Source organism: Manis pentadactyla, chromosome 9 (genome assembly GCF_030020395.1).
Source record: "Manis pentadactyla isolate mManPen7 chromosome 9, mManPen7.hap1, whole genome shotgun sequence".
Classification (NCBI taxonomy): Eukaryota; Metazoa; Chordata; class Mammalia; order Pholidota; family Manidae; genus Manis; species Manis pentadactyla.
In genome coordinates, this window is record NC_080027.1 from 65,438,167 (window position 1) to 65,457,025 (window position 18,859).

The window sequence follows — 18,859 nt, forward strand, 5'->3', positions numbered from 1 at the left end:
CTAATCTGTAAGTCATTTATCAAATATGAAGGCACTTTTTGAAATGATAACTCATTTTTCTGGCATTTTTTTTCCAAAAATAATTGGAAGTGACAATACAAAGGATTACACATGGAATTGAATCATCATAAAATAAAGTTGGTGCTGCCCTTGGAAGCTCGCTGTCCAGCGCAACTTCCTCTCTGAGGAGGCACGGGAGCTTCCACAGGCAGGTCAGTGGCCCATTATCAATCAGCTTTCAGACTCTTTGTTACACATTCGATTAGGATGGCTCTGTGAACAGAGAATGAACAGTCCAACTACATATATGAACATCTTAGGAAAGAGCTTCTAATGTGATTTTTTAAAAAAGGAAACTTCACTTGAGCAAAATTAGAGAGAATGACAAAGTCCTTTAAGCCCACACTCTGGGTGACTTCTCATGTGTATCCTGTTCTTTTCAAAATGAAGTTAAGAATCCTTTTACCCAATGTGGCATGTAGGCGTGTGTGTGTGTGTACATGTGTACATACATCAGTTGCCCTGGGCTGCAACTAGAGATGAAGGCATTAGAAGGCATTCCAAAAGAGAATGATGTATGTCATGAGACTATTCTTTAAGATTAAGCCATTAAAACTCTAACATTTATGTTTAAAAGGGTTTCAAGCTCAAATATTCTGAATTTATTTCATTCAAAAACCATTTGGCAGCACACTCTTAACTTCTGCGTCCTCTCCTCATCTCTGTATTTTCTTTTCTTGTTCATGTAAGTACATCTACCTCAGCAATGGCATGGGCAAGGGACCAGTGAGCTCTGGACAGTTGTATTGGTTCTGATGGTACAATGCCAAAATAACCAGCTGGATGTGGGCCTGTTTATTCAGAGCACTTCTTTGGCATCATCCCAACCACAAAATCCTGGTTGCTACACTGAGCTCCACTTTATTCAGTCTAGAATTTATTTCTATTGGTTAGAGACGCACAGACTATACTTTTTTATGCTACAATTGTTGTCCTTTAATAGAGAAAATAGCCTTCCTCACCAGGTACTTGTTGATCAATAACTGAGCTCATATTGGTTTGTATTGCTGCTGTAACAAATTACCAAGCTTAGTGGCTTAAAACAACACACATTTATTCTCTTACAGTTCTGGAGGGCAGAAGGCAGGCATGGATCTCACTGAGCTAAAGATCAAGGTGTTAGCAGGGCTGTGCTCTTCTCCAGAGGCTCTCGGGGCCAATGTTTCCTTGCTCTTTCTACCTTCTAGAGTCTCTCTGACCCTTCTTCCACTGTGACATCTCCTGATAAAGTCAGGAGACTTTCTCTGCTTAGAAGAGCTCATAGGATTAGAGTTGGTCCAACTGGACAGTCCAAGGTAATCTCCCCTTCTCAAGGCCTTTAACCTTACCATGCTTGCAAAGTCCCTTTAGCCATGTCAGGCAACATATTCGCAGGTTCTGGATTTGTCTCTGGGGGCCATTATCCTGCCTTCCACAGAGCTCCATTGCTTTCGTTGTTGTTTTTCTCAGTGTGGTGATGCCACTTGCAATGGATAAAGAAAAAAAAAAGCCCCAGCAGGGCTTACTAATCCAGAAAACTGGAGGAAGAGCCTCTACTCCTTTGACCATCATGGTGGTCTATCTTGCCAATGGGTTTCAGCCCTGGGCAAGTTCACTATGGATTCAGTGAGACTGAGGAATGACAATGGAATGTTCTTGGAGCGAAAGGGTTTATTACCTGGCTTGTTCTCCTGGTGACAGATCGAGTACTAGAATTACATCTGTATCCAGCAGTCTGCATGTCTGTAATCCTCCTTTGTTTCTGCCTCTGCCCAGCACTGGACAGAGCTCTTTATATATAGTGACTCAGTCAATAATAGCTTATTGCCTGGGTGTGGAAGCAGTAGCCTAGCAGCAGGTCAGTTATATCATCAAGTGGTTTAGGGTCAGGTGAGGATTCTGGCCATAGGAACTTCCATTTTCCCCACATGGTCGTTGAGATGCTCACTGGCCAAGACCTAGCAGCAAGGTGAGAAGCTCATGTGGCTGGCTCTGATGGGCTGTCACACCCAGGCCCTTGGGTGTCTGGAGTCCATGACACAACCTGGCTATTTAACAGCCCTTCTTTCCTGAGAAGAGAAATTGTTTCTGCATGGATGGACATTTTCAATTTCCTTAAAATTGTATTTTTAAAGTTGTCGTTTGCAGATATATAAAGTATGTGTACATTTAACAGAAAAGGCACATTTTCTTTTGCCAAATTAGCACATAACATGCTTTGGCCTTCACTCGATAAACAACCTTTTCCATTTAAATGCCTACTAAATAGCAATGTAATTGTACAGGGTGAAGGAATGCAAAACTCAGCTGAGATGCTACAATCACCTTTTAAGTCAAATTACTGGGCTTTCACTGAATCATGATTTCATGGCAGTTACAACAAATGAAGGCAGCTGATGTTGAACAGGAGGTCAATTACATTTTTTCAGTACAGGGAACTAATGTATTTGCCCCCCAAAAAGGTGTTTAAGTAACCAAATATTTCACAATACAAGTTGACTAGCTGGGGAGGGGGAGGCAGTAATTCCCAGTTAGCTTCAGTGTAGGAGTTGATACAGGCACTACAACTCGCATAGTCAAATCCAAGCTGCCAAGTCCAGAGGACGGGCAGTGTCTTGTAAATCTGGGCAATTCAGACTGTATAATTCAGGCTGAAAAAATAAATAATTCCCTTCTCCTTCATTTCCTGTGTAATTAAGGAAAACACTAACTTAGTTGCCTGTATAATTACAGGCCTAGAGGCCTGGCCTCAGGCTGTCTACATGAGTGCCAATTAAATACGCCTTAAAAGTGAAAAATATCAGACAATCAACTGGTGGCTTTGCCAGACAACTGTTTTAAATGATTTCCTTCCCCATCTCTTCTGAAATGAGGAGAAAAGGTAAATGGGCCGGAAGGGTGCTTCTGCACCATTTCCTCTGCCTCAGCTGCACACACACCTGAGCTGTAGAAAGTGCTGACAGGGACACTCCTGGCTTCTGGGCATTTTAAACAAGCTGGCTCTCCCATTCACCCACATCTCAGTACAACACCCTTCCCTACCGGGTTTCTACTTCATTCAGGAAACCAAGGCCAAGAAGCATGTATTTTACCTTAACTTTCTGTCCTCTGTCCATCCACTAGAATATCCTCTAGGCCCATTCTTAACTCTGTCCCTCTTACAAGTTGTGTGACATTAGATGAAGCATGTCACCTCTCTGAGCCTCAGTTCACTCATCTGTAAATGGGGGCAGTTTGTAGGTGCACCTCAGTAAGTGCAATAGGAAGTTGGATGAGGATATGACGGGTGTGATGGTGACATGACTCTGCCGCATCTCCTGAGGGAAGGAGAAAGATGATGGCAGTGATATTAGGCAGTCACCTGCCTTGGTGCATCTCTGCTCACACCTTTCTCCACCCCTTCTGCCTCCATCCCATCTCCGCTCACGCAGCTGAGGGCTTGGGAGGGGGTGATGAGGATATAAGAACTCTCTAGGACACACAATGGCAAACAGCTCTGAGAGAGGCCATGCTTCCCTTCAGATTCCCTTCTCTCTTCCAGGTGAAGGAGTCACAGGTGTGGGGTAAGTGGAACCATTCAGCACCAGGAGAGAAGGGAGGCTTTGGGGCCACGACCTCTCTTTCCTTTTGGAAAGATTATATTAAGTGGTAAGATGTGGGAAAAAGAACATTTTGGAGCTGGAGACACCTTCTGGAGGGAGAGTGGTCCAGGTGGGCGCCGGAGGGGAACCTCCGGGTCCTGTCTCTTGGTCCCAAGCCAGCCTGGAAGAGATCTCAATTTGTAGCTGTGCCCACATCACCATTCAGTTCCCTTCTGCAGGCAGATGAAGGTTGCAAGTTTCATCCTGTGCAAAAAAAAAAGGCTCCCTTTTCGGTAATGCAGTCCCTTCAAGTGCTATCTGCCAGATTTTTGAGATTATGAAACCTGAAGAGAAAAATCCACCAGCAGCAGAGCCATCAATTTCATAATCCAAGCATAATGCAAACCAAGCAGAGTCATAATATAGTAGCATCTCTCTACTGCCTCACTTCCTTTCACTCACACAGAGGCAGGAAAACCATGGCCTCTGGACTCAGTCCTAATTCCTCAAGCACAAGCCTTTACAAGATTGGGCCGCTTGGTGTCCCTCTTCACGTCTCGGTGGCCTCACCTCTGAAATGGGGATGAGGATTGTAGGTGTCCCAGCCACATTTAAACATATGAAATGCAGTTATAATTGCTTAATTTTTGTATTTTTTACAAACTTTTAATTTTAGAATAGTTTTAGATTTACAGAAAAATTGTAGACACCAAAAATTGGTATTCCACACCAATTTTCTCCTACTGTTAACATTTCACATTAGTGTGAAACACTTGTCACAACTAATGACCCCACAGCAATACATTATTATTACTGAAGTCCATATGTTATTCAGATTCCCTAAATTTTACCTAATGTCCTTTTCTGTTTCAGGAGCCGGTCCAGGATTACATTTATTTGTCATGTCTCCTTAGGTTCCTCTTGACTGTGACAGTTTCTCAAGCTCTCCTTTTTTTTTTTTTTTGATGACATTGACAGTTTCATGGAGTACTGGTCAGGTATTCTGTCAAATGACATTCAACTGGGATTTGTCTGATATTTTTCTCATGATTAGACTGGGGTTATGGGTTTTGGGGAGGAAGATCACCAAGACAAAGTGCTACTTTCGTTTCATCATATCAAGGGAACATGCTCTCAAGATGACTTTTCACTGCTGACATTGACCTTGATCACTGGGCTGAGGTCGCGCTTACCAGGTTTCTACACTTCAGAGTTACTCTTTCCTCCTCTTCATACCGTCCTCTTTGGAAGGAAGTCACTATTGGCAGCCTACACTTAAGGGGTGAGGAGTTATGCTCTACCTCCTTGAGACTTCTTACAGGAGAATTGTTTCTTCTCCTTCATTTACTTATTGATTCAATCATTTATTTACATCAGTATAGACTCTTGAATGTTTGTGTAATGCTTTGAGTTGCAATCTAATCTTACCTTATTTATTTTTTTGCTCAGTGTGTTCCAGCTTTGACCTTTGAGAGCTCTTTAAGGTTGGCCCCCTGTCACTTGGCCATGCCTCCACCCTTTTTTATTTTTGAGCACTTCCTTACTTTCTGGCACTGTAAGGTGCTCCAGGCTGATCTTCCTTATTTCTTTCCCCAGCCCTAGAATCTGCCATTTTTCTAAGGAACGTGGTTTCTTTCTTTGGATAATGAAATTGAAAACCAAGTTCTGGGTGCTAGGTATGCTTGTTGTTATGGAGGTGTCATTGCCTCCAGTCTGTCTCAGTGGAAAGAGGTAGGTAATCTATCTGTGCATACTAGCCCATGTATATTCACATACCTGTAATTATTTCTGTATCTGTCTATATGTCTCCATCGGTATCTGGATTAAACCACACGTAAGCTCAGACTTCCACAACTCCACTCTAGGACCACAGGGTTAATTCTCACCTGCCTTCTTTGCTTATCGGTATTCTCTCACTCAACAGTGAGAAACCTGATGCCCACCATCTGCCGTCCATTTACCTATTTTTTTCCAGTCCCATTATACATGTACAGTGATTTCCGAATGGGAACTTTCCCACACAATGGGAAACAACTTCACCAGCTAGAATAGTGCTCATGTACAGTTCCCTTTGTCTTTAGATTTAACATCTGCACTCATTTCCAAAGTTACTTAGGTCAGTACTGTTGTCCCCCACCCCCTTCAGTGAACTTAAGTCATTTATAACACAATTATTTTGTCACATTCTGCCAATTGGGCTTCATGATCTCTCAACTGATTTTGTTAAAAAAAGAGATTCGTACTTTGTGCTGTAAAGATCTATGGGTTTTGACAAATGCATCTTGTTGTGTTTCCATCACTGAAGTATGACAGAATAGTTTCACCATTCTAAGAAATCCTTTGTGCACCTATTTAATGCTACGACCTCCCCACACCTCTGAACACTACTGATCTGTTCTGTTTCTATTTTGTCTTTTCCAGAACATCACAGAAATGGAATCATACACAGTGTACCCTTTTCAGCCTGGCTTCCTTCATAGCACCTTCCTTTTTATCACTGACATTATACTGTATGAAGTACCACAGTTTGATGATCCATATTGAAGGACATCTTGTTTGCTTCCAGTTTTGGGGGATTATGAATAAAGCTGCTACAAAATTTGTGTGCAGGGTTTTCGTGTGAAATAAGTTTTCCCATCAGCCTAGGAATACAACTGGTGGATTTTATGGTAATACCATGTCCAGCTTTGTAAGAAACTGCCAGAATGTCTGCCTCTTTGCATTCCCACCAGCAATGAATGAGATTTCCTGTTGCTCTGCATCCTCACCAACAATTGGTACTGTTGGGTTTTTGGATTTCAGCCATTCTAATATGTGTGTAATAGTATCTCATTTTAACTTACAATTCCTTATGACAAATGATGGTGGGCCTCTTTTCATATGCTTATTTTTTGTCTACATTTTCTTTTGTGAGATATCTGTTCAGCTCTTTTGCACATTTTAAAACTGGGTTGTTTTCTTATTGTTGAGTTTCACGATCTATTTGTATGTTTTGGATACAAGTCTTTTTATCAGTCTGTGGCTTATCTTTTGATTTTTCTAACAGTGCCTTTTACAGAGCAAAAGTTTTCAAGTCCAACTTTTCCATGTTTTATTTCATTGATCATGTTTTTGGTGTTACATGCAAAAACTCATCACCAAATCCAAGGCCATGAAGATTTTCTCCTGTTTTCTACTAGAAGTTTAAAAGTTTTGTACTATGGGCCTATCTCCCTATTGTAACAAAAGTTTTGCAGTTTACTTTTAGGTCTTTCATTCATTTCAGTTCTTTGTTGTTTATAGTGTGAGGTCTGTGCCTAAATTTATTTGTTTTGTTTTGATTTTTGCATATGGATCTCTAATTGTTTCAGCTCCATTTGTTGAAAAGACAATTTTTCTCCATTAAATTGCCTTGTCAAAAATCAATTGACTATAATTTTGTGGGTCTATTTCTCATCTCTATTCTGTTTCATTGATCTATATGCTTATTTTTTTTTACCAATACCACAGTGCTTTGATTACAGTCAATTTATAGATTGGCTACTATGAACCCTCCAATTTCTTTTTCAGAATTGTGTTGGCTATTATAGTCCCTTTGCTTGCCATGTAAATTTTAGAATCAACTTGCCAATATCTACTAAATAAAAACAAAAACAAAAGGCCTTGCTAGAAGTTTAATTGGGATTATGCTGAATCTATGGATCAAATTTAAGTGTGTTTTTTTAAAAATCAAATTCCAGTTGTTCATTACTAGTACATAGGAAAGCCTTTGTCTTCTGTATATTGACTTGTACCCTACAGTCTTGGTATATTCATTTTTTAGTTCCAGCAGTATTTGGTAAATTATGTAGAGTTTTCTACATACACAGTCATATATTTTGAATAAAAGCACTATTCCTTTCCAATCTCTATACATTTCATTCCTTTTTCTTATTTTATTGCACTAGCTAGGACTCCCAGTACAATGGTGAATAGGAGTAGTGAGAGCGGACTTCCTTGCTTATTCCTTGTCACAGGTGGAAAGCACTTGGTCTCTATTAAACATGATAGTAGCTGTCAATTTTTCTTATATGACCTTTATTATGATAAGGAAGTTCCCTTCTATTCCTAGATTTTTGAGAGTTTTTATTATGAAGGGTATAGAACTTTGTCATATGTATTGTCTGCATCCATTCAGGTAATCATATTGTTTTTTCATATTCAATCTGTTAATATGATGAATTACACTGATTTATTAATGTTAAAACAATGTTATATTCCAGGAACAAACTCCACTTGGTTATACTGAATTAGCTCTTTTATGTATTTCTGGATTCAATTTGCTAGTATTTTCTTGAAAATTTTTACATCTGTGCTCATGAGAAATAATGGTATGCAGGTTTCTTTTCCTGAAATGTCTGTGCCTTATTTTGGTATTAGGGCAATGCTGGCCTACTAAGATGAGTTGCAAACTACTCCCTCTTCTATTTTCTGGAAGAGATTGTACCAAATTGGTATTAAGTCTTCCTTAAGTTTTTGGTAGAATTCATGTAGAAAACCATCTGGGCTAGGTGTTTTCTTTTTTGGAAGGTTTTTAACTACTAATTCAATTTATTTTAATAAATATAATATTTTCAGGTTACCTGTTTCTGAGTTAATATTTATAGCTTCTGCCTTCTAAGAAATTGATTCATTTCAACTAAGTTCCTATATCTGCGTGGGCAGAGTTGTTCATAGCATTCCTGCATTATCTTTTTAATAGCATGGGATACAGTAGTGATGAACCTTTTTTTATCCTTGGTATTGGTAATTTGTGCTTCTCTTTTCTGTCTTCATTAGCCTTATTAGAAACTTATCAATTTTATTGATCCTTTCAAAAAAAGCACCTTTATGCTTTCCTGATTTTCTCTCTTGTTTTTCTGTTTACAATTTAATTGATTGCTGATTTAATCTCTATTATTCCCTTCCTTCTGCTTACTTCAGTTTACTTTGTTATTCTTTCTCTATTTACTAAAGTTGAAGCTTAGGTTATTAATTTTAGATCATTCTTCTTTTCTAACATTTGCATGTAATTTTATAAATGTCCCTCTAAGTGTTGTTTTAGCTCTATCACAGAGTTTGATAAAGTTGCATTTTCATTTTCATTTACTTCAATATATTTTTAACTTTCTCTTGAGACTTGTTCTTTGACCCATGGTTTACTTAGAAGTGTGTGGTTTAATTTCCAAACGTGGGAATTTTCTAAATGTCGTTCTTCTATGGATTTCCAGTTTAATTATATTTTTGGCATACAACATACTTTATATAATTTCTATTCCTTTAGATTTGTTAAATTAAAGTGTTTTATGACCTAGAATGTGGTCTAACTTGGTGAAGGTTTCATGTGAATCTCAGAAGGATGTCTATTCTGTTGTTGTTGGATGGCTTATGCTGTAAATGTCATTTAGATCAAGTTGATTGATAGTACTGTTCAAGTCATCTATCTTTATTGATTTTCTGCTTGCTGGATCTATCAATTAATGACACAGGGATATAAAGTCTCCACCTATAATTGTGGACTACTTCTCCTTTCAGTTCTATCAGATTTTGCCTCATGTATTTTGCTGCTCTGTTGTTAGGTGCATAAACGTTAAGGATTGCTATGTGTCTTTGAAAGAGTAACTTCTTTATCATTATATATTATCCCTCTTTATCCCTGTTAATCTTATTTATTCTAAAGTATGCTTTGTCTGAAATTAATGTAATTACTCCAGCTTTTTGATTAGTGTTGGCATGATATAATTTTCTCCATCTTTACTTTTAACTGATTTGAGTCTTCATAATTTAAAATAGATTTCTTGTACACAACATACATTTTGGCCTTTTTTTCCTAAATCTATTCCTACAACCTCTGCCTTTGACTGATATGTTAAGACAATTCACATTTAGAGTGATAATTGATCTACCATCTTTGTAACTGTTTTCTACCCATTATTTTTTAATTTTTTTGTTTCTTTCTCCCTCTCTGTTCTCGTTTAAACTGAGCATTTTTTGTGATTCCAATTTATCCTCTTTCTTGACATAAAATTTACACTTCACTTGTGAACATTTTTAGTTTTGCACTATGGTTTATGATGTATGTTTTTAAATAATTTATATCCACCTTCAAAAACAGTATACCAGTTCATATGTAATACAGGTAACTTATAGAAGACTATTGCCATCTCCTTCATCTCTTGTGACATTACAGTCATTCATTTAGCTTATTCATGTGCTATAAATGGTCAATACACTGTTACTATAATTTCTTTAAACAAGTATTTATCTCTTACCAATTAAGAATAAGAAAAATAAAAGATTTTATTTTAGTTTCATTTGTTCATTTTCTGACAGTCTTCCTTCCTTTATTTAGTTCATAGTTTCTGTCCAATAGCACTTCCCTTCTGTGTGAAGAAATTATTTTCAAATTTCTTACAGAGCAGGTCTGCTGAGAATGAATTCCCTAGATTTTCATTTGTATGAGAATGTCTGTATTTCTCCTTTATTTTTGAAGGATAATTTTTCTGGACATAGAAGCCTAGGTTAGTGGTTCTCTAAAAACTACTTATTGACATATACTTCACATATCATAAATTAACCTTTTTAAAGTATACAACTCAATGATTTGTAGTTTATTCATATGTTGTGCAACCATCAAGACTATCTAATTCAAGACTAAGACAAGGTATTTTGACCACCCCAGTAGGAAACATTGTACCAGTTAGCAGTCACTGGCATCCACTAGTCTACTTTCTATCTTTAGGGAATTGCCTATTGCGGACATATTTATTCATATAAATAGAGTAATGCAATATGTAGCCTTTTCTGTCTGGCTTCTTTCAATTGACATAATGGTTTCAGAGCTGTAGCATGTCATAGCATATATCACAAGTCCATTTTTTTATGGCCAAACAACATTCCATTGTATGTTTTGTTTATTCATTCACTAGTTGATGGACATTTGAGTAGTTTTACTTTCTCGCTATTATAAATAATGCTGCTATGAACATTCACATGCAAGTATTTGAGTAAACATGTTTTCATTTCTCTTTGATATATACCTAGGTGTGGAAATGCTGGGTCATATGACAACCCAATGTTTAATGTTTTAAGGAATTTCCAAAGTGTTTTCCACAGGGGCTGAACCATTTTATATTCCCACCAGCTATGTACGAAAGTTCCAATTTCTCCACATCTTCATCTCACTTGTTATTGTCTGTTCCCCCATTATAGCCATCCTTTAGGTGTGTAGGGCTTATTTGCCATTTGTATATCTATTTTGGTGACATTCCTATTTTGGTTCAAATTTTTCTCCATTTTTTTGGTGTTGTGGTTTTTCATATATTTTGCCAGATTTATCCCCAAGTTTTTCATGTTTTGATGCTATCACAAATGCAATTACTTTTTATTTTAATTTTCAATTGTATATACTAGTATACAGAAAAGCAGTTAACTGAATTTTATGTAAGTTTACCTCTTGCATTGTTACTAAAATTACTTAAGTTTTAGGAGGATTTTTTTTGTAGATTCCATTCTACATAAATTCTACATAAATATCATCTGAAAATAAAAACAATTTATTCTTCTTTTCCAAACTGGATGCCTTTTATCTAATTTTCTGATCTGATTTTATGGGCAGAACTTCCATAAATGAAAGCAGATACCTTTTCATTGATCCTGATCTCAGAAGTAAAGCATTTGTCCTCTACCACAAAGTGTAATGTTAGCTGTAGGGATTACTATCTTCATCAGTTTGAGAAAGTTTTCATTCTATTTCTAGTTTCCTAAGAGTTTTTATAAAGAATGGATGCTGGATTTTTATCAAATTATTTTTCTTCACTTATTGACCTGCCTGTACGTTTTCATTTTTAGTTTGTTACTAAGGTGAATTACATTGATTTTCAAATGTTTAACCAATTCTTCATTCTTGGGGGACAACCCACACATGATCATGGTGTACTGTACTTGTTATGCGATGGCCTCTGCTTCACCCTGGGAGTTTCTACTGCTATGTCTTCAAGTATACAAATTTCTCCAACCATGCCTAATCGACCATTCATTTTATCCACCATGTTTGTCATCCAACACTATAGTTTTCACCTCTATAAGATCAATTTGGGTTTACTTTATAATTTCTCTACTTAATTTTCAAGCATAAAGAATACACTTACATATATAACTATTTTAGTGTCCTTGTCTGCTAATTCTGACACTGGTGCCAGCCCTGGGTCAGTTTTGATTTCTCAAGGGAGTTTTAATTTGATTTTTCTTAGCTTAGTGAGGTAAAATATCTTTTTAATATGGTTAAGAGGTAGTCCTATGTCTTTCTTGTGAATTGTCTGCTCATGGATTTTTTTTGTTATCATTAACCTACAATTATATGAGGAACATTATGTTTACTAGGCTCCCCCCTTCACCAAGTCCCCCACACAAACCCCTTCACAGTCACTGTCCATCAGTGTAGTAAGATGCTATAGAATTACTACTTGTCTTCTCTGTGTTGCACAGCCCTCCCCATGTCCCCCCGCATTATACATGCTAATTGTAATGTTCCCTGTCTTTTTCCCTGCCCGTATCCCTCCCTTCCCACCCATTCCCCTCAGTCTCTTTCCGTTTGGTAACTGTTAGTCCATTCTTGCGTTCTATGACTCTGCTGCTGTTTTGTTCCTTCAGTTTTTTCTTTGTTCTTATACTCCACAGATAAGTGAAATCATTTGGTACTTGTCTTTCTCTGCCTGGCTTATTTCACTGAGCATAATACCCTCTAGCTCCAGCCATGTTGCTGCAAATGGTAGGATTTGTTTTCTGCTTCTGGCTAAATAATATTCCATTGTGGATATATACCACAACTTCTTTATCCATTCATCTACTGATGGACACATAGGTTGCTCCCATTTCTTGGCTATTGTGAATAGTGCTGCAATAAACATAGTAGTGCATATGTCTTTTTCAGATTGGGTTCCTACATTCTTAGGGTAAATTCCTAGGAGTGGAATTCCTGGGTCAAATGTTATTTCTATTTCGAGCTTTTTGAGGAACCTCCATACTGCTTTCCACAATGGTGGAACTAATTTACATTCCCACCAGCAGTGTAGGAAAGTTCCCCTTTCTCCACAACCTCGCCAACATTTGTTTTTGTCTATCTTTTGGACAGTGGCGATCCTTACTGGAGTGAGGTGATATTTCATTGTAGTTTTAATTTGCATTTCTCTGATGACTAGTGATGTGGAGCATCTTTTCATGTGTCTGTTGGCCATCTGAATTTCTTCGTTAGAGAACTGTCTACTCAGCTCCTCTGCCCATTTTTTAATTGGATTGTTTGCTTTTTGTTTGTAGAGGTGTGTGAGCTCTTTATATATTTTGGATGTCAACCCTTTATCGGATCTGTCATTTATGAATATATTATCCCACACTGTAGGATGCCTTTTTTTTTTAAGATAATTATTTTTTATTGAAGGGTAGTTGATGCACAGTATTACATTACATTAGTTTGAAGTGTACAACACAGTGATAAAACATTTATATACATAATTCTAGGTTCCAGCTATCACCCTACCAAGCTGTTACAATATCTTGACTATATTCCTTATGCTGTACATTACATCCCAGTTAATTATTTATTTTACCATTGGAAGTCTGTCCTTTTTTTTTTGTTTTTTTTGTGTTTTTTTTTGAAAGGGCATCTCTCATATTTATTGATCAAATGGTTGTTATCAACAATAAAATTCTGTATAGGGGAGTCAATGCTCAATGCACAATCATTAAACCACCCCAAGCCTAATTTTCGTCAGTCTCCAATCTTCTGAGGCATAACAAACAAGTTCTTACGTGGAGAACAAATTCTTACATAATGAATAAGTTACATAGTGAACAGTACAAGGGCAGTCATCACAGAAACTTTCGGTTTTGCTCATGCATTATGAACTCTAAACAGTCAGTTCAAATATGAATACTCATTTGGTTTTTATACTTGATTTATAAGTGGATACCACATTTCTCTCTTTATTATTATTATTTTTAATAAAATGCTGAAGTGGTAGGTAGATACAAGATAAAGGTAGAAAACATAGTTTAGTGTTGTAAGAGAGCAAATGTAGATGATCAGGTGTGTGCCTGTAGACTATGTGTTAATCCAAGCTAGACAAGGGCAATAAAACATCCACGTATGCAGAAGATTTCCCTCAGAACAGGGGGGGTGAGGTTCTAAGCCTCACCTCTGTTGATCCCCAATTTCTCACCTGATGACCCCTCTGCGACTGTGCCTGTCTTAGGTTGTTCCTCCCTTGAGGAATCTTACCCGTCTCTGGCTAACCAGTCATCTTCTGGGGCCATACAGGGAAATGTAAAGTTGGTAAGTGAGAGAGAAGCCTTATTGTTTGAAATGGTTAGCTTTTTATTTTTTGCATATTTATGCCCTGTAGCTTCTATGCCCAGCATTTGTCTTGAGGTATCTTTACCACTTGGAAGAATTATGATACTCGGTAAATTTGATATGAGGCACGAATTCTATTTATGGGTTGTAATTTGGAAGGGAGAAGAAAAGCTATAGAAGTAGCAGGCGGCAGAAAACCTGGGAAGATTGATTATTTCTTTGACATAACTTCTTGTAGAGTAACTTCAGAATGTATAGGTTTTAAGCTAATACTTAAATTGTACACACACTTTAACATAATAGGAGTATAGTTACATAACCAAAGCATATCTGTAATTACCAGCCATCTCCAGTGAAACCAAGAAAACCAGTTAGGCACCTTAGGCATTTGTGAAAACTTATCTATGATATGGTGGATATTGTCCAACTGAACTTGAACAGTCTGAGAGAAATCAGACAATTAAAACAACCCATTCCTGGGGAATGTTCACATCCATTATGTTCTTTTTTTTTTTTTAATTTTATTTTTTTAATTTTTTATTTTAAATAATTATTTTTTATTGAAGGGTAGTTGACACACAGTATTACATTACATTAGTTTCAAGTGTACAACACCGAGGTAAAACATTTATATACATAATTCTAGGTTCCAGCTATCACCCTACCAAGCTGTTACAATAACTTGACTATATTCCTTATGCTATACATTACATCCCGGTTACTTATTTATTTTACCTTTGGAAGTCGGTCCTTTTTTTTTTTTTTTTTTTTTTTGTGAGGTCATCTCTCATATTTATTGATCAAATGGTTGTTAACGACAATAAAATTCTGTATAGGGGAGTCAGTGCTCAATGTACAATCATTAATCCACCCCAAGCCTAATTTTAATCAGTCTCCAATCTTCTGAGGCATAACAAACAAGTTCTTACATGTAGAACAAATTCTTACATAATGAATAAGTTACATAGTGAACAGTACAAGGGCAGTCATCACAGAAACTTTCGGTTTTGCTCATGCATTATGAACTCTAAACAGTCAGTTCAAATATGAATACTCATTTGGTTTTTATACTTGATTTATAAGTGGATACCACATTTCTCTCTTTATTATTATTATTTTTAATAAAATGCTGAAGTGGTAGGTAGATAAGAGATAAAGGTAGAAAACATAGTTTAGTGTTGTAAGAGAGCAAATGTAGATGATCAGGTGTGTGCCTGTAGACTATGTGTTAATCCAAGCTAGACAAGGGAAATAAAACATCCACGTATGCAGAAGATTTCTCTCAGAACAGGGGGGGTGAGGTTCTAAGCCTCACCTGTGTTGATCCCCAATTTCTCACCTGATGGCCCCCCTGCGACTGTGCCTGTCTTAGGTTGTTCCTCCCTTGCGGAATCTTACCCGTCTCTGGCTAACCAGTCATTTTCCGGGGCCATACAGGGAAATGTAAAGTTGGTAAGTGAGAGAGAAGCCTTACTGTTTGAAAAGGTTAGCTTTTTACTTCTTTGCATATTTATGCCCTGTGGCTTCCATGCCCAGCATTTGTCTTGAGGTATCTTTACCACTTAGAAGAATTATGATACTCGGTAAATTTGATATGAGGCACGAATTCTATTTAAGGGTTGTAATTAGGAAGGAAGAAGAAAAGCTATAGAAGTAGCAGGCGGAAGAAAACATGAGAAGATCGATTCTTTCTTTGACATATCTTCTTGTAGAGTAACTTCAGCATGTATGGGTTTTAAACTACTAATTAAATTGTGCACACACATTAACATAATAGGAGTATAGTTACATAACCAAAGCATATCTGTAATTACCAGCCATCTCCAGTGAAACCAAGAAAACCAGTTAGGCACCTTAGGCATTTGTGAAAACTTATCTATGAGATGGTGGATATTGTCCAACTGAACTTGAACAGTCTGAGAGAAATCAGACAAATTAAAACAACCCATTCCTGGGGAATTTTCACATCCCTTATGTTCTTTTAACAGTAAATAGTCTGTAGTTGTAAGATTTTGGAGCGCTACAATTTGCACTTCTCCTAATTCTTGATTGAGTTCCAGCAGTATACATCAAGTCAAATTTGTTGTTTTACTGTATGCACAGGCCAGCTTAGATATCTCCTTCCTCATTCCCATGGCAAGTCCAGGAGCTGGTGGGATGAGTGCATCTAAAGCTGTAGCAGTGTGTGGATCTTTGCTGGGGTTTTTTGATGATCATCTTCTGGCATGAGTCTTCCAGAGAGTGCTGATGTTGGAAGTTCTCTTTTATATCGTATCTTAGTTCATTTTCAGAGTAGCCCAATTAGGCTTTGATCTTCTGTATAGACACAAACAGACACTTTGCCTACACTTTTATATGCCCTTTATACCCTTGTGTAGAACTCATTGTAGGTTACCACACAGGAACTGCCCTTTTTTTTTTTTTTCATTGGTATCACTAATCTACACTTACGTGATGAATACTATGTTTACTAGGCTCTCCCCTATACCAGGTCTCCCCTATAAACCCCTTTACAGTCACTGTCCATCAGCATAGCAAAATGTTGTAGAATCACTACTTGCCTTCTCTGTGTTGGACAGCCCTTTTCTCCTACACCCCCATGCATGTTAATCTTAATACCCCCCTACTTCTCGCCCCCCTTATCCTTCCCTACCCACCCATCCTCCCCAGTCCCTTTCCCTTTGGTACCTGTTAGTCCATTCTTGAGTTCTGTGATTCTGGTGCTGTTTTGTTCCTTCAGTTTTTCCTTTGTTCTTATATTCCACAGATAAGTGAAAACATTTGGTATTTCTCTTTCTCCGCTTGGCTTGTTTCACTGAGCATAATACCCTCCAGCTCCATCCATGTTGCTGCAAATGATTGGATTTGCCCTTTTCTTATGGCTGAGTAGTATTCCATTGTGTATATGTACCACCTCTTCTTTATCCATTCATCTATCGATGGACATTTAGGTTGCTTCCAATTCTTGGCTATTGTAAATAGTGCTGCGATAAACATAGGGGTGCATCTGTCTTTCTCAAACTTGATTGCTGTGTTCTTAGGGTAAATTCCTAGGAGTGGAATTCCTGGGTCAAATGGTAAGTCTGTTTTGAACATTTTGATGTACCTCCATACTGCTTTCCACAATGGTTGAACTAACTTACATTCCCACCAACAGTGTAGGAAGGTTCCCCTTTCTCCACAGCCTCGCCAACATTTGTTGTTGTTTGTCTTTTGGATGGCAGCCATCCTTACTGGTGTGAGGTGATACCTCATTGTAGTTTTAGTTTGCATTTCTCTGATAATTAGCGATGTGGTGCATCTTTTCATGTGTCTGTTGACCATCTGTATTTCTTTTTTGGAGAACTGTCTGTTCAGTTCCTCTGCCCATTTTTTAATTGGGTTATTTGTTTTTTGTTTGTTGAGGCGTGTGAGCTCTTTATATATTCTGGATGTCAAGCCTTTATCGGATGTGTTATTTTCAAATATATTCTCCCATACTGTAGGGATCCTTTTTGTTCTATTGATGGTGTCTTTGGCTGTACAGAAGCTTTTCAGCTTAATATAGTCCCACTTACTCATTTTTGCTGTTGTTTTCCTTGCCCGGGGAGATATGTTCAAGAAGAGGTCACTCATGTTTATGTCTAAGAGGTTTTTGCCTATTTTTTCTTCCAAGAGTTTAATGGTTTCATGGCTTACATTAAGGTCTTTGATCCATTTTGAGTTTACTTTTGTATATGGGGTTAGACAATGGTCCAGTTTCATTCTCCTAAATGTAGCTCTCCAGTTTTGCCAGCACCACCTGTTGAAGAGACTGTCATTTTGCCATTGTATGTCCATGGCTCCTTTATCGAATATTAATTGACCATATATGTCTGGGTTAATGTCTGGATTCTCTAGTCTGTTCCATTGGTCTTTGGCTCTGCTCTTGTGCTAGTACCAAATTGTCTTGATTACTATGGCTTTATAGTAGAGCTTGAAGTTGGGGAGTGAGATCCCCCCTACTTTATTCTTCTTTCTCAGGATTGCTTTGGCTATTCGGTGTCTTTGGTGTTTCCATATGAATTTTTGAATTATTTGTTAAAGTTCATTGAAGAATGTTGCTGGTAGTTTCATAGGGATTGCATCAAATCTGTATATTGCTTTGGGCAGGACGGCCATTTTGACGATATTAATTCTTCTGAGCCACGAGCATGGGATGAGTTTCCATCTGTTAGTGTCCCCTTTAATTTCTCTTAAGAGTGACTTGTAGTTTTCAGAGTATAAGTCTTTCACTTCTTTGGTTAGGTTTATTCCTAGGTATTTTATTTTTTTGATGCAATTGTGAATGGAGTTGTTTTCCTGATTTCTCTTTCTGTTGGTTCATTGTTAGTATATAGGAAAGCCACAGATTTCTGTGTGTTGATTTTGTGTCCTGCATCTTTGCTGTATTCCGATATCAGTTCTAGTATTTTGGGGGTGGAGTCTTTAGGGTTTTTTATGTACAGTATCATGTCATCTGCAAATAGTGACAGTTTAACTTCTTCTTTACCAATCTGGATTCCTTGTATTTCTTTGTTTTGTCTGATTGCCGTTGTTAGGACCTCCAGTACTATGTTAAATAACAGTGGAGAGAGTGGGCATCCCTGTCTAGTTCCCGATCTCAGAGGAAATTCTTTCAGCTTCTCGCTGTTCAATATAATGTTGGCTGTGGGTTTATCATAGATGGCCTTTATTATGTTGAGGTACTTGCCCTCTATTCCCATTTTGCTGAGAGTTTTTATCATGAATGGATGTTGAACTTTGTCAAATGCTTTTTCAGCATTTATTGGAGATGATCATGTGGTTTTTGTCTTTCTTTTTGTTGATGTGGAGGATGATGTTGATGGACTTTCGAATGTTGTACCATTCTTGCATCCCTGGGATGAATCCC